A 12,646-nucleotide genomic window follows, 5' to 3' on the forward strand; every position below is an offset into this window, starting at 1 on the left:
GCAGAAGGAGCCTTGTAGGGCTGGAAACGAGTCAAAGGTATCTATCTGCATGAACTCAGGTGGGGTGAGAGCTGGCTAGAAGATACAGAAGCTAAAAGGGCCTTCATTAGCCAAGACTGGAACAAAATTAGCAAGCATAAATGGGATTAAACATAAAGAATAAACTAAACATCCACCAATCCATATTGTTATGGATGTATACATAAGTAATGATGTAACAATTGAACAAATAAATAGAGACAAAGGAAGTTTCTTTGTCACAGGAAACTTAAAAAGCACCAGTTGATAAATGCAGAATTAACTAAGGCAATAGAAAACCAGCATTTGAGCATATTGGTAATTATTATAAAGAACAAGGCTTAAGAATAAATGTTAGGACTGGAGAGATAGGGCAGAGGTTAAGAGCATTGTCTGTTCTCCCAGATGTCAATTCCCAGCAACCACATGGTGGCTCACAACTGTCTGTAACTCCAGTTCCAGGGGACCTGATACCCATGGCAAAAACACCAATGCAAATAAAATAAAAATAAATAAAATTTTATAAAGGTTCACTGATTTTAACCCAGGTCCACACATTCTTTGATACCCTCCCATCAGGAGGCAAAACAGTTCATGTTTGTCACCTTTTGTCACTGTGAAAGAATACTTTCAAACAACAACATGGGAAGCAAGATTTATTTGGGCTCACAGTTTTAAAGGTTACAGTCCATGGTTTTCTGTCTCCAAGGAAGAAACAAAAAACATCATGGCCTAAGGGCATGGTGGGAAAGTTGCTCACTTTATTGAAAGCAAAGAAGTAGCTAAAGAGAAAGGGTCCAGGGACAAAAATATAACCTTTGGAGGTCTAGTCCTTGTGGCTCACTTCCTCTGACCAGGCCGTTCCTTCTACGGTCCATTCATCTATGAATTAACCCACCAATGAAATTACCACCCTTATAATCCAATCACCTTTTAAAGACACCACCACCTAGGGACCAGGTAGCCAACGTGAAGCCTTTTTCTATGACACTTTCACATCTAAAACACACAACCCAGACCTTGAATATTAAATAACCTTAGTAACTCATTTCTAATACAAAGTATGAAAAAGAAGAACATGTATTCATTTCACAGTTGAGGAATCCAGCAGACAGCGCTTTAACCAAGTGATCAAGATTGGCTTTTCCAAGAAGGGTGTGGTGGTACACACCTTTAATCCTGGAGCTGGGGAGTCAGAGGCAGGTGGAGCTTGAAGGCTACACACACACACACACACACACACACACACACACACACACACAGGGGGGGGGACGACAAAAAGATGCATTTCCAACAATAATTTGATAGCTACATATTGTTATTATGAATCACTGACACCCAACGATGAAAAGGGTTTTTTTTTTCCCTTCTGTGCTATTCTGAAAATTCCTTAACTTCAGTTAAATCACAAGACTATATCCCATAAACAGAAACGGAGAGGTTGTTTTATGAAGCATCAGCAGTGGTAGGCTGATGAAAAGACAAGTGAGCCTGAGAAACAGCTGCAGGTTGGAGGAGAAAGTGCCATCATTATGACCAAATGCTATGCAGTATTCCACCGAGTCCAGGAGTCAAGACAAAAATGCAAGGGGAAAAACTGGAAATTTTAAATAATACATGATTTAGTTGACAGTCCTGTGTCAGGGTCAGCTTCTTGGGTTTAATAAACCTAAGTACATCTGGTGCAATTGTCATATCTTCAGAAGCCAGGCAAAAGAGATGCAAGAATTCGCTGTAGTGTCTCTATAATTTGTATGCATATGTAAAAAGAGTTTCAAAATCTCGATAGAAAGATATGTTAAAATGGCTTCAGTAAACTGGGCGTGGCGGCACACTCCTGCGGCTCCAGCGTTTGGGAGGCAGGCAGAGGCAAGGAGTTTGAGGTCAACCTGGTCTATACGACAAGCTCCATGCCAGCAGGGCTATGTAGTAAGACTCTGTCTCAAATTAAAAATAACAGGAGAGATGAGTAAAATCAAATGCCTTCAGTGTCCCAATAAAATAGCATATCTGGCCAAGAGCCTTATCTTCGGATCCAGAAGCCAAGTAAGAAACTAGCACACACACACACACACACACACACACACACACACACACATGGAAAAATTAAAATACAGAGAAATAGAGGCTGTTGTGCCCTTTATTCGTGGGACGTCGGCCTTGTGCAGCTATCTCAGGTCTGTCAACAAAGCCTGGGAACATAACTTGCAAGTCATGTGAGATTAGAAATTGCTATTTTGTCAGTTAGCTTACATTTCCAGTCTCTGGAAGAACCTCAAAAGACATGTCGTTCTAGGCTGGGAAAACTTCACTCATATGTACGCCCCCCAAAACCACAGGGGAAAAAGAGCAGCATCAGCACCAAGTAGGTTCTTATCTTTGTCTGTCTTCCTTCCAGAGATAGAGCCGGGCAGTGTCATAGTCATACAACTCTACAGTCCCAAAGAATTGTATAAACTCCTTCCAAAAGTACAAAATAATCCCCCCAAATATTCTATCATCCCTGCTAGGCACTAATTATAGAAAGAAGAAGGAGGTGTAAGGCCAAGGACGAGAGCCTGCGGGAGTCACGCGTGGACGGCAGTTGTGGCTGATCCTTGCTGACGTCACAGGCAGACAGGGGATGAGAGTGGATGGTGTGACAGGGAAGCAGCCGTGAGAAGAACCTGAGGATCTCCACCCCGTGTGGCAGGGGATGACGAGTGTGAAATCCACGTGAGATTTTCTCGTCATGCGCTCAGTGTGAAAGGCAGAAAGGGGATGATGAGCGGAGCTTCCATTTATAGGGGCCCAGCTCACTCTAGTTCCCCCAAAGCCTGAAGTCCTGTGACCATCCTCAGCTTTCTAACTGGAGCTGAGAGATATCAAGGAATTCAGCCAAGATCACACACAGGGGGGGCTGGAGAGATGGCTCAGTGGTTAAGAGCATTGCCTGTTCTTCCAAAGGTCCTGAGTTCAAATCCCAGCAACCACATGGTGGCTCACAACCATCTGTAATGAGGTCTGGTGCCCTCTTCTGGCCTGCAGACAGAATATTGTATACATAATCACTAAATAAATAAATATTTAAAAAAAAAAAAGATCACACACAGGTCATAACTCGGGAAGGTAGGAATGGAACCTAGAATTAGGTGATCGTGCCACCTAATCTTGGCTGTCAACTTGACTGCGTGTGTGATTAACTAGAACACACGTTTCTGGACACTCCTGAGGGATGTTCTTGATCAGATTATTTGAAGCAGGAGGACCCACCCTGAATGTGGGCGACACCTAGTAGCAGCCCAGATGAATGAACAGGGCAGAAGGAAACTTGTTTGTGAGCCTGCTTGCCCTCATTCCCACTGGCAAGACCATCCGTCCTGGGGCCGAGGCATCTCTTCACAGATACTGGAACCCACTTCCTTGGAATTCCAACAGATACTGAAGACCAGCAGCTCTCCAGGAGTCCTCAGCCCTTCGGCGCCAGATCGGGACTCCAGCGACATCCAGACCCAGCAGCTACTGGACTCTCGGGTGTCCAGTGTGAGACAGCTGCTGCTGGGCCACCCCGACTGCATCCTGTAAACCAATCTAATAACTACCCTTCTAATATCTACTTATTCTGTCAGCTCTGTTCCGTTAAAGAACCCTGACGAAATCAGTGACCTCAGAGTTTGTGTTCTCAGTCATGAAGCAGAGTCAAAAGCTGACCAGACTTGGGCACCAACAAAGAAAAAGTGGCAAAAGTTAGCATATGTCTCAGATCCGTGGGCTTCCCCCTTTTTGATAAAGTGTCCCATTCTGAAGACCCAGCCCGCCTGGAAATGCTACATATCTCAGCCTGGCCTCAACTCAGAGTGATCCTCCTGCCTTGGCCTCCCAAGTACTGGGATTACAGGCGCAAGCCAACGTGCTTCTTTCCTGAGATCTGCTCTTACTGGCTAAGACTGGATTCCAGGCTGAAAAGTTGGAGCAAAGAAGAAATGAATAAGGAGGAAAAAGAAGTGAAGACCAAACTTGAGTGCCCCTGTCTGTCCCCTCTCACTTCCCCGCCCCAGTTCTGCTGCCATGCGCAGAAGAAAGGCCGAAGGGGATGCTAAAGGCGGAAAAGCCAGAGCGAAGGGCAGGCAAGCCACAGAGATCTGCAAGGTTATCTGCTAAACATGCTTTTCTCAAGCGTATTAAGAGCCCTACAAAGGGAGAGAAAAGGTCCAAAGAGAAAAAGGAAAATACTGATGTTGGCAAGGATTCAGGGAACTCTCAACACAGCAGGGATGCCAAAACAGCCCAGCCATAGAGAGCAGGAGACGCCAAGGAAAGAGGGCGCATTTTCCATGACTATACTTCTCGGAGCAGTTTGAAATAATATTTTAATCAAGTTTTACAAAATTGCATAGCTTTATTTCACTGTTGTAAGCTTTCTTGTTAGCGCGCAGGGCACTTCCTTGTTTTATGCAGAGAGGGACAGATGTTATTCACAGAATGTCGCCAAAGCTCGCTCAGTGTGGAGAAAACACCTTCCTCGGCTAGTTTTTAGAGACTTCCTCTTGGCTCCGGGAAAGGGAGAATCCCTGAGGTTGACACACATGGCCATCTTGGCAGAAAATGCCCTGTTGGTGTGGAAAAATTCCAAATTAATTTTTGTGTCCTCTTCCACCTCCATCATAATAATCTCCTTAACTCCCTTAGTGCCAGAATGCAGCCTGGTCCTGACTCCCTGCAACTAGTTTCTTCATGTGTCAGGCAGTCGGGGCTTTGCGGTGACATCACAGAGATGGTGGTGGCCCTCAGAAGGACACTGGTTCCTTTTCTAACAGATTGTAGGTCTTCAGACTGTTCTTTCTACCGATTTGATTTCATTTCCTGAAAGTCTAAGCCAGTTTGGGGAAGGTAACTAGACTGCGTACTGAACGTGAGCTGCCAACCCTCAGGTTCAGCTTTCCCTGTTAGAGCATCGCGTGAAGACATCATCAGATTTTATAGGGCCTTTCTGATTCTGATAGTCCACACAAGAAGGGAGTTCAAAATCTCTTGCATACTACTACTAGTGATTGTCTGCCCGTGTGCTGCCTGAGGTGCCATGGTTGTTTGTGAAACGTATCTTGAATCAAGCCAGATACAGTTTAGCACAGAACGAAATGAAGAAAAAAAAAAAAAAAAACAAAAAAACAGAGGAGTCAAAAAACAAACATGTTCTTTCTCTTTCCCAGTCTGACACCGTCACTAAAGCGCACACATAAATCCTAGCAACCAACAGATTAAGTGGAAATGGAGCTACCACGGGCAACCACACACACCTGTAGAAACAGAGCCTCGCTCCTCTAAATGCCAGCTCTTTGATTGGCTCTGACCTGCCCAGGCCTGGAATCTGGCAGAGTCTCCTCTAACAGAGTCAGCCAGAACTCTTTCACCTTGAAGGAGTGGTAACTGCAAGGCTTTGTGGCTCTCACACCTGTGAACTAAAGATCCAGCGATAAGTTTGTCTCTGTGAGAAGTCCTCCCCAGTTAGTCTAAAACACAAGGGTCTCCTGTTATAAACTCTATCACCCATTCTTCTCCACAGCGTGTTTTATTGGATATTTCACAAATCACTTTAATTAACTTATCTGACTTCTGTTTCCTTGCACCTAATTTTCAGAAAAATGTCTTTTCATTTTCCTTTTTCTCTTAACAGTGCCCCTTCAGTTCTCGGGTCAGTGCTTGAGAGAGATGACTACAACTTTATCGGTAGTCCTCTGAATTATGACATTTACTCAAAAGACGGTTGTGTAAAAGGATAACTCAGTAATAACAATGCTGTGGTTAATTAAAAAAAAAAGAAAGAAAGAAAAGAAATAGGACTTTGTCACTTCCCTCCAAGATACTTACAGATTAGCTGGCAAACAAATTGTGTGTATGCACACACTGAAAACACATACAAGGTGTGTTTGTTATAAGAGCAGGTAAGGCTTCTTGGCAAGTCCCAATTGTTACTCTAAACTCTGCACCATCTGTGTCAGTGATAACGTGGTGTGACTGTCTCCTGTTTTAACTATAGATGACACAGTTCCAATCAGCCTGCTTCGCTCATAGGCACCTTCCTTTCTCATAGGTAAGATTGCCCCTCAGTCCACAGTACTAAGATTCAGACCTTTCTCTTGGTTACTAAACCCACCTAATACCGCCTTGGCTCCTTATGCTGCTCGAAATTCCATAATTTAAAGCTGTCTTCACCCCATCCATAGCAATCTGAGGAAATCCATCATTCCAAAGTCGCTTCCTGAGGGCTCAATTCCCTGTCATCAGGCAAATGTTCACGATGGCATTGCAGTGATAGGTTCCTTTCCATGGATGCTATAAACAATCCTAACATACAATGAACCCGGATAGATTTTCTTAAACCGCTTACAGAACAATTAAATTGCTGGAAAGAATGTTTTGGGACAAATTCAGCAAATTCCTCAGTCTTGAATGTTTTTTAACTAAACTATACATTATGCCTTTCTTCCTTTAGCTAGATTTAAAATTAAAAAGACTTAGATCCAATAAATCACCAAGGACATGGAGTTCTAAATTTGCTTCTTTTTCTTCACATCTGCTCACCTATTTGCATACAGAGGCTCCCAACATTGCTTCAGGACTGGGAGCTATCATAGGTGACGGCTCTATTTCAAGAGAGAGCTTCAGGGAATGATCTGGGAGAAAGCACCTAACTCTAATTTCAGTGGAGTGTTTGTTTTCACCTTTAGTAAAAACCTAAAAAGTGAATCCTGCCTCTCTGTTTGTTCAGGCTCTCCTGGACTGTCTTGAGTTGTGTCCTGACTCCAGGCTTTCTTAGGGGCGGATAAAGAAGGACCAACATAGATGCTGGGATATCCAATGGATAATCTTCCCGTTTTATACACTTTTATGAAATATTTAGGAAGTTTTCTTACATATATTCATTTTTCTCTGTTAAAAAGTTGTCTTCTTAGCTGGGCAGTGGTGGCTTACGCCTTTAATCCCAGCGCTTGGGAGGCAGAGGCAGGTAGATTTTTGTGAGTTCTAAGCCAGCTTGGTCTAATGAGTGAGTTTCAGGACAGGCTTCAAAGCTACACAGAGAAACCCTGTCTCGAAATTTAAAAAAAAAAAAAAGTTGTCTTCTTTACACTCAGTCCTAACTTTGCAGACAACAGCTCTTCTGGAGCCATCTGGCAGACTGCAACAGGCGTCAGCCTTTCTTAAAGCTTTCCTTACCATTTTCAAGATGAGATCGACTCCAAACAGACAGCCTTGCTAAGATCTCAGCGTAGCTCCAAAGGAAAATAGTCTTGTTCTAGAAAACAATAACAACAAAATGAAAACAAAACAAAAAACAATGTAGGGTCAAAGGCATCACAGGATTTGGTACTATGCATTTCAGAGACTAACATAGTAAGTACTATGTGTGAGAATAGTGAGTTTTATTGGATCAGAGATGGTGGCCGGAGGAAAGGGGAAGTAGAGGGCACAAGGTCCTTGGGCTCACGAATAAACTCTAGGGAAACCAGGAATGTCAAACTGGCAGGGTCGTCTCTGAATGGATATAGTTGATAGCCTGGTGCCCTGTGCTATCCGCAGGGCCAGGGAGCACCTGAGTCTCCCAAACTACTATGGTTATTCTGGATTCTTCCTCCTTAAACCTTTATCTTGAGCATTGTTTCTCAGTCAATAGAACCCATCTTTAGAGGGGGTGTCCCATGCTTTTTGTAGCTGGATGGCTTCTACCACATCTGTGTGACCCAAGACCACACCAGATCCTAGGCCCTCAAGCGGTAGCGCTCGTCTTTATGAGAGAGGTCACATGTGCTTTGAAAATGTTCCATTCTTTAAGCTTTATTGTGCACATGGGATTGAGATCCTTGTTACCAGGAAACTTTTATTCTAAACTGCACTGTACTTAAACATGTCTAAAATAAACTTGCCGGGGTCAGACTCTGGGAGCTTGAACCAGCAACAGCTACTGCTGAGTTGTCTTGAACCAGATTTCCTTCTTGCTTTTTGCAGGTCAGTACTCTGCCGGCTGTGATGTTTGTAGAGATACGCCCCCCCCCCCCCCCCCCCACACACACACAAGTAGACAGAAAGCCAATGGGTCATAGTTTATTGATTTGGGAGGTCTGCTTCACAACGCAGAGTTCAATGTTTTGGTAATGCTCCTAGACCCTCACAAGTGTCTGTGTGGTATGTGTTTAGTATTAATGTACCATGATGTGGTGGAGTAGCCAAAACTGCCTTGGCACAGTACTGAGAATGGGCTCTGAATAGTCAAGAGGGTTTTTTTTTTAAAGTCACAATGAATTTACCATGTGTGATTAGAGAAAATGACATCCAACAATGTACCTTTAAGAAACACAGAGGACGCCTCTTTCACTAAAACTGAAGACTGCATTGTACATTAGTTGCTTTGTCTGTTGGTATCATAAAACATGCCCAAAAAAGCTACTTAAGGGAGAAGGGTTTAGTCTGCCTCACAACAGTTTACATAATGGTGAAGAAGAACTGGTGACGTCCATAGTCAGGATGTCTGCGGTTTGAATGATTTTAACTAAAATACACATAATACAGAAATGAGGGGCACCCCTGATCAGCTAGCACCCTCCTCCTTTTTTATGTAGGACCCAAGCTCAGAGAACAGTGCCACCTGCAGGCTGAGGTTTTCCACCTCGGCAAACCCAATCACAGGCATGCCAGCGGCAAGCGCAGAGTCCCTCAGGTGTGCCCAGAGGCTTGCCTTCTAGGTGATTCCAAGTCCTGCCACGTCGACAATCAACACTAACCACCACATGGTGCTGAAGAACACTTGCTAACTGAGAGCCTCCGTGAGAACTCTCCTACATAGCTGAGGCAATGGGAAAGGATGCTGTGGGGTTGATGATGGGAGAGAAGAGGTTCCAGGGATGGCAGGGGTTAAAATGGCAAGCCTTAACTGTCAGACCAGAGGGAATGTGATTGTTGTAACAAAGCCAGAAGAGAGACTGTGGCGTATCTGTCACCCTAACCAATCATGGGGTTCAGAAGGGTGACGGGAAGTGAACTAGAAGGTTGTTTGAAGTGTCAACAACTTGTAAACAGAAACCCTCACTGATTTTCACTGCACAGAAAGACAGGCTCCATTCAGTTTCCAAACAAGTTACTTCACAGGCTCGGGGCCCATTTACTGAACAAGAGAGGAGCCTCTTCAAGGAAGGACATACACTGCAAGCATATTTAATAAATACCAGGATCCTGTTGTTCTCCCCCCATGCCCTGCAAAAAATCTAAGACTATCTGGTAAATATGCAATGACAAAAGGAAAATCCTCAGACTTTTCAAGAGCCCACAAAGTGTCCATGGCTTTGTGTCGATGCTGAGATAAGAAACCTGAAATACTCCCATTATCTTCTGTTTAGAGGACACAAAGAAGCCAAGTGACAAACGAAATTTTAGTGCAAGCTCCCAACAGTGAGTTCAGTATGTCTGTTAGACCCCCACCTTTGGTGATTTTTCTAGTTTATTAGTTAGAATGTGGCTAATAGTTGGTAGAGCTTCTTCTGACTGTGGAGGAAGGGTCACTATGGTAAATTCAATAAACTATGATAAACTGTTATTTTATCATAATAAAAAAACCTCCTCAGTGACTTAAATATGTCAAAGGAAAAAGGAATAATGTGTCCCAGGAAGGTCTACAGAGGTTGGCAACATGGTTGAAGACTCTCCAAGCGCAGAAGTAGGCTGAGGAAACACTAGTCAGTTAAGTGTATTTTCAAGATGAAAATCTTGATTCACAGCTCTGGCACCTGCCCGAAAAGCTAGGCACGATGGCATGAATATGTAATACCAGCTCCAGGCGGCAGAGACGAAGTGTGCCCCTTGAGCTTGCCTGACAGCCTGCTTGGGTGAACTCCAGTTTTAGTGAGAGCCCTTGTCCCAAAAGACAAAACGGAAAGAGCGAGGCTGACACCAAGCACTGCCTTCTGTCCTCGGTGTGCACGAGCACACATGCGGGTGCCCAGTGTGCAGGAGCGCTGATAGCCGCTAGGTTTTGAAGCAATCGCTGACGTTGACTCTGCAAACTAAAAACTGTGGACCACACTGGATAGGAGAGAGAAATGAGCTAAATGACAGCATATGTCACATCTGCTGTTTCAGACAGCACCCCCCAGAAAAGAACAAGGCATCCTTTGTACTGGGCGTGCCTAGTACACTCGCCTCCCATCACTAAGGAGAATCAAAGCAGTTCACTTTCCCATGGGAAGGACAGCACTACACACTTAACCTCTTATGTCTGGGCTCCTGGAACACTCTTTTGTAGAATCTGCTGGGACTTTGACAATCTTAACACTCTACAAAATATAACTCCTTTGGGGGGGGGGGCTGGCTATAATTTTTTTATTTTATTAATTTACAAATTTTAATTAATTTATTTTAAAAACTATCTTTTCTCATTTTTCATACCAATTCCAGTTCCCACTCCCTCCTCTCCTACCATTCCAAAATATAACTCTTAAATTAATGACAGCATGCCAGTTAGACCTGGTACACACGCAGCAGAGAAACGCGAAAAAGCGCTAGAAGGACAGATGAATGAAACTTAGGATGGCGAAGAAAAGGATAAATAGTTGGATAACAATGATAAGAGCAGCTGTAGCCATAAAAAAGCTGTTAAACGTGGTGGGATTGATTAAAGCATCTTCTGTGTGTGACTTTACGTGATCTCTGGCTATCTTAGTAAGGGTTTCTGTTGTTGTGATAAAACTCTGTGAGCAAAAGCAGCTTGTGGAGGAAAGGGTTTATTCCAGCTTACAGTTCCACGTCATAGTCCATCACTGAGGAATGCCAGGCAGGAACTCAGTCAGGCACCAACTCAAATGGGACAGGAACCTGAAGGCAGGAGCTGAGGTGGAGACCTCGGAGGAGAGCTGCTTACTGACTCGCTCCTCCTGGCTTGTTAAGTTTGTTTTCTTATCTACCTGAGGGTCACCCATAATCAGCTAAGTCTCTACACATCAGTCATCAATCAAGAAGATTCACTACAAACTTGCCCATTTTGCTCAATGGGCCAATCCCATTGAGGCAGTCCCTGGATTAAGATCACTTCTTCCCAGATGGCCCTAGCTTGCGTCACTTTGACATGAAACTATCCAGTACACCAGCACACCTAGCCATTATTTCATCAACCAGGTCTGGACAGGCTTCAAATGGCCTCACACAAAGCCAAGCTGCTGGCCCGTCCCTCACATCTCTTAATGGCTGCTCCCAGCACTGGAAATTCTAATGATTGGGTGTGAGACACGAATAGGAAGCCTCTTACCACCCATGAACAAAATGGAAATGGAAGGCTGTGGATAGCCATGCGTCTGGGCTCATCTTAATATGGTTAGAAGCCAGAGGATACTGTTTCTCCTCTTTCTTATCTCGGAGGAGCGGTTCTGAGATACAGTTCATACGTTGACTCCTCAGAAGGTCTTTCCGGAACTGAACACCAGATAATCATAGTGACTGTCAAATTAGTAACTGTTTTTCCCTTCCCTGTCTTAATTTACCCCTGTTCCATATGATGCGTTTCTTAAAAAAATAGTTTATTAATATTATTATTGATTGTTAGCATACAAAGGAATGGGCTTCATTGTGATCTTTTTAAACACATATATCATTGTAACTTGTTCTGATTCTCCCTTTCCTTCCTGTCTCCTCCCTTGCTGCTATCCCCACACAAACAGGTGAGGTAACATGACTGCTGTGGAGGTCTATACCTGCTTGGCAACATTTCCATTAGCTGGTTCTACAGAGCAAGAGTAGTCAGCCATTTCTATGAACCATGATATTTCCTTTTCTGTAGACATTTAATTTATTCAGTTGCAACGGGGAACAGATCTTATTCTTTCCCTTGTAGAAATAAAGACTTTCTCACGTTTAGATGGCCAGCGAGTGGCAAACCCGGACTTTGAACTGGATGCTTTGTGACTTCAAAGTTCACGTTTCCTCTGTGCTGTGATAAACTATGACAGAGGTACAGAGAGCTTCTGGAGTATAAATAAATTAATCCTAGCTGGGGGACTCTGGGAAACCTTTTGAAGGAAGCGAGATAGAGGTCTGGCCTTTTGAAGAATTTATAGGCGACCGTGGAGGAAAAAAGGTGTTCCGGTGGAGAATTGGTGTGCAAGTCAGAGTAGAAGCGATGGGCAGGGCCAGCATCAGGAAACGTGGCTGCCAAAGTATTTGAGTTCATGGGCAAATTCTACCCAGACATAGCCATCCCAAAAGGCATGTTAGACTCTGCCTTCTATAATGTGGATGCTGGACCCAGAGTTGCTTCTGTGGCACATTCTATAACGTGCAGAACATTATTGTGGAAAGAGGGACTCGTTTTGCCATCCCTTGAGTACAAAAGCCAACAATCTTGGGCAGATACCCTTTACCAGGTAATAAACCAGTCATCACTGGTAGAAAGCCTGCATTATTTTGCACGCCTCCACCTGGCCTGTGCCAGCCAGCTTCCTTGTTCTGTCGCCAGCCCCCGAGAGGACGGTGATGAGCCTGTGCTGACCACAGAGACCCTTTCAGGTAGGGGTGGCTTGCTATGACACTGGAGAACTCATCGCCCAGCAGAGAGCGGACCTCTGGCAGGTAAGCGCTGCATTGGATGAAGCCAATAGAAACTTTTGGGCTC

General features: G+C 44.1%; 1 long non-coding RNA gene across 1 annotated transcript in view; it reads right to left on the bottom strand.

Moving 5' to 3' along the window:
* Positions 1–4,472: 4,472 nt before the first annotated feature.
* LOC126511145 (uncharacterized) overlaps positions 4,473–12,646 on the bottom strand; it is a 41,819-nt gene continuing 33,645 nt past the window's right edge. Inside the window, exons 2-3 of the long non-coding RNA XR_007594612.1 lie at positions 7,213–7,291; positions 4,473–4,607 (exon numbers count right to left, since the gene is read on the bottom strand). This is a non-coding gene — a long non-coding RNA (uncharacterized lncRNA). The remainder of the gene's footprint in view (positions 4,608–7,212; positions 7,292–12,646) is intronic.

Source organism: Alexandromys fortis, unplaced genomic scaffold, assembly GCF_014885135.2.
Source record: "Alexandromys fortis isolate MF-2015 unplaced genomic scaffold, M_Fortis_MF-2015_v1.1 scaffold_19, whole genome shotgun sequence".
In the NCBI taxonomy this organism is placed as follows: domain Eukaryota; kingdom Metazoa; phylum Chordata; class Mammalia; order Rodentia; family Cricetidae; genus Alexandromys; species Alexandromys fortis.